General features: G+C 43.9%; 1 protein-coding gene across 1 annotated transcript in view; it reads right to left on the reverse strand.

Annotated features, from left to right (window-relative positions):
* LOC143276068 (uncharacterized) overlaps positions 1 to 5,000 on the reverse strand; it is a 50,062-nt gene that overhangs the window by 8,306 nt on the left and 36,756 nt on the right.

Raw genomic sequence — 5,000 nt, forward strand, 5'->3', positions numbered from 1 at the left:
AAAATGATGATAATAAGGATGGTGATGATGATGATAACGATGATGATGATGATGACGATAAGAATGTTGAAAACTATAAAGTTTTGAAAGACTTGAAAGAATAAAAATTTTTTTTTTTTAAAGCGCGCGCGCGTGTGTGTGTGTGTGCGTACGTGCGTGCGTGCGTGCACACGCGCACGTGTGTGTGTGCGTGCGCAGGCGCACGCGCGCGCGTCCGTGTGCGTGTGCGAGTGTGTGTGTGTGAGTTCTGCACGCGCGTAATTAAGACATATTACGTATTTCTTTCCCATGGAAACTCAACAGGCCTCGGGAACAAAAGCTGCATCGCCCTTGCCAACAGCAGCTTTAGTTGTCCAAAAGACATGACGTCCGTCATCATTATCGCTGTCGTCGCGTCATGAGAATCGTCACACACGGCAGTCAACGTCATTGCCAACAGTAGAGTTCTGAGATATATATATATATATCCATCAACTGAATCAGAAGACAGGAGAAGACAGAGCAGCAGGTCCAAAAAACAGGACAGTTTCAGTTTCAGTTTCAGTTTCAGTAGCTCAAGGAGGCGTCACTGCGTTCAGTCGGACAAATCCATATACGCTACACCACATCTGCCAAGCAGATGCCTGACCAGCAGCGTAACCCAACGCGCTTAGTCAGGCCTTGAGAGAGAGAGAAAAAAAAAGGTGAATAAATAATAGATAAGCTTACATAAATAAATGAATAAATAAATAAATAAATAAATAAATAATAATCATGATATAAAAAGGTAGTAGTAATGATAATAATAATTTAAAAAAAATAAAAAAATAAAAAACAGGACATGGCAAGACAAGCGAGGCAGCGCACAACGGAAGCAAGACGAGACATGACAGGCATGGACAGGACACGACAGCATGACAGGACACTAATGGACAGGACACGACAGCATGACAGGACACTAACGGACAGGACACGACACCATGACAGGACACTAACGGACGAGACACGACACCATGACAGGACACTAACGGACAGGACACGACACCATGACAGGACACTAACGGACAGGACACGACAGCATGACAGGACACTAACGGACAGGACACTAACGGACAGGACACGACAGCATGACAGGAACAAACAAGGACAGACACCATGAAGAACTAATAAGAAACAATAAAAATTAAACAAAAACACAAAACAAAAACGCAAACAACAGCATGACAGGACAAGACAAGACGAGACAGGCACAAGGACAAGACACGACACATGACAGGCATGAACAAGACACGACAGCATGACAGGACACGAACGGACAAGACACGACAGCATGACAGGACACTAACGGACAGGACACGACACCATGACAGGACACTAACGGACGAGACACGACAGCATGACAGGACACTAATGGACAAGACACGACAGCATGACAGGACACTAATGGACAGGACACGACAGCATGACAGGACACTAATGGACAGACACGACACCATGACAGGACACTAATGGACACAGACAATGACAGGACACTAACGGACAAGACACGACACCATGACAGGACACTAACGGACAGGACACGACAGCATGACAGGACACTAATGACGAGACACAACACCATGACAGGACACTAAGACAGGACACGACAGCATGACAGGACACTAATGGACAAGACACGACACCATGACAGGACACTAATGGACAGGACACGACACCATGACAGGACACTAATGGACAGGACACGACAGCATGACAGGACACTAATGGACAAGACACGACACCATGACAGGACACTAACGGACAGGACACGACAGCATGACAGGACACTAATGGACAGGACACGACAGCATGACAGGACACTAACGGACAGGACACGACAGCATGACAGGACACTAACGGACAGGACACGACAGCATGACAGGACACTAATGGACGAGACACGACAGCATGACAGGACACTAACGGACAAGACACGACACCATGACAGGACACTAATGAACGAGACATGACAGCATGACAGGACACTAACGGACAGGACATGACAGGACACTAATGGACAAGACACGACACCATGACAGGACACTAACGAACGAGACATGACAGCATGACAGGACACTAACGGACATGACAGGACACTAACGGACAAGACAGGACAGCATGACAGGACACTAACGGACAAGACACGACAGCATGACAGGACACTAACGGACATGACATGACAGGACACCAACGGACAGGACACGACACCATGACAGGACACTAACGGACAGGGCACGACAGCATGACAGGACACTAACGGAGAGGACACGACAGCATGACAGGACACTAACGGACAGGGCACGACAGCATGACAGGACACTAACGGACAGGACACGACAGCATGACAGGACACTAACGGACAGGGCACGACAGCATGACAGGACACTAACGGAGAGGACACAACAGCATGACAGGACACTAACGGACAGGACACGACAGCATGACAGGACACTAACGGACAGGACACGACACCATGACAGGACACTAACGGACAGGACACGACACCATGACAGGACACTAACGGACAGGACACGACAGCAAGACAGGACACATCGTAAAATTATTTCAATTGAAATAATATAATTTTACAGTTATCATTACTGACACTAATGATAATAACAATAACAATAAACCCAGTAACAACAGTAATCCACTGTTATCTTATAATTGTCGCTGAACACAGATAGCGAAGGAAAAAGACTAAATTTCGAGATAATACGATGACTTTCACCATCATCATCGCCACCATCGTCATCATCATTCATTGTCATCATCGTCACCATTGTCATAATCATACTATATTCATCAAACTAAAAAAGAAAAAAAAATAAAGAAAAAAAATAAATCAATATCAATATCAAAGAAAAGATAAGAAAAAGACAGCATTCAAACATAATTCTCTGCAATTCTTCCTTCATCTCTCTTTTCTCTCTTCAATTCTTGCTCTTTTACTGCCCCTCCCCCCCCCCCGACCCCCTTGTCCCTACCCCCCGCCCCTCCTTCCCCACACCTACCTCTTTAGCGGTTCTGGATCCAATATCAAACATCACATGACACTATGAAAATAACCAGTGGGGACAGTTGAAAGAAATCTGCAAGACCTGACAACGCCTAATCACTATGATGATGATTATCATCATCATCATTATTTGTATTTGTATTTCTTTCTTCTTTTTTTTTCTTTTTTTTTTTATCACAACAGCTTTCTCTGTGTGAAATTTCGGGCTGCTCTCCTCAGGGAGAGCGCGTCGCTACACTACAGCGCCACCTTTTTTTTTTTTTTTTTTTCCTGCGTGCAGTTTTATTTGTTTTTCCTATCGAAGTGGATTTTTCTACACAATTTTGCCAGGAACAACCCTTTTGTTGCAGTGGGTTCTTTTACGTGCGCTAAGTGCATGCTGGACACGAGACCTCTGTTTAATCGTCTCATCCGAATGACTAGCGTCCAGACCACCACCCAAGGTCTAGTGGAGGGGGAGAAAATATCGGCGGCTGAGCCGTGGTTCGAACCAGCGCGCTCAGATTCTCTCGCTTCCTAGGCGGACGCGTTACCTCTAGGCCATCACTTCACTTATCATCGTAATGATAACAACAATAAAACAATAATCATTACAACAACAACAACAACAATAATAATAATACTAATTATTATTATTATTATTATCATTATTATTATTATTGCTATCATCATTATTATCATCATCATCATCATTATCATCATCATGACAACAGCAACAACATTAATGATAACAGGGATAGGAATAAGAATAGCAGGATGATTAGGATTGACGATGACAGAGAGAGAAGACTGAAAAAAAAGCAAAAAAAAAAAAAAAAAAAAGAAAAGAAAAAAAAAAGCCATCATCATTTATCAACACGATCACAGTCATCGCTCTTAATTTAACTCTCTCCATACGAACGGCGAAAGAGACGACGTTAACAGCGTTTCACCCCAATTATCATCATCAAAATATTGCAAGCGGAAGGCTCTTATACTGAAGAGGTGAATGTTGACAAAGAATACCACAATTCTGACGACGGAAGCTAGAGGTTGGGTCATTCAGACACCCACTGGACATCTGAGGGGTCTGTGTAGAGGAGAAGAGAGGACTGGCCGTACTGAGTGAGTTAAAAACCCCTTCAGTGCCAAGGGGGAAAACAGCAGAAAGCGGTCCCTGTCAATCTGAGGGTCCCGGGTTCGAATCACGGTGACGGCGCCTGGTGGGTGAAGGGTAGAGATTTTTCCCATCTCCCAGGTCAACATATGTGCAGACCTGCTTAGTGCCTGAACCCCCCCTTCGTGTGTATATGCAAGCAGAAGATCAAATACGCACGTTAAAGATCCTGTAATCCTATGTCAGCGTTCGGTGGGTTATGGAAACAAGAACATACCCAGCATGCACACCCCCGAAAACGGAGTATGGCTGCCTACATGGCGGGGTAAAAACGGTCATACACGTAAAAGCCCACTCGTGTACATACGAGTGAACGTGGGAGTTGCAGCCCACGAACGCAGAAGAAGAAGAAGAAGAAGAAGAAGCAGAAAGCGTTGTTTCAGCTCATAAAACAATATCCAAAACAATGAGCCTACAACTGAGAAAAACGGTCTGGAGATAATTATACCACCACTCTGGACAAACTGTGTGAATGTTCAGCCTTCCAGAGCTATTAACCCCCCCTTTTTTCTGATGACGTCATCAGTGACGTCACTATGCACCTACGTGATACGTTTACGGCAGTCAAAAAGGGGTTTTAAATGATTGAATTTTAATTTAATGACAACTACAACAACAAAATTAACAGTTTTTTTCGATGTTATCTGTTCTTGTTGTTGTTGCTGTTTTGACAAATTTGAAGAAGAAAAAAAAAAGAAAGAAAAAAGTTACCCCCCCCAAAAAAAAACAACAACAATAACAACAACAAAACAACAACAACAAAAACAACCAAGCAAACAAACAAAAAAACCAAACAAACCAAAAACA

The sequence above is a fragment of the Babylonia areolata genome, chromosome 31 (assembly GCF_041734735.1).
Source record: "Babylonia areolata isolate BAREFJ2019XMU chromosome 31, ASM4173473v1, whole genome shotgun sequence".
NCBI classification, from domain to species: domain Eukaryota; kingdom Metazoa; phylum Mollusca; class Gastropoda; order Neogastropoda; family Buccinidae; genus Babylonia; species Babylonia areolata.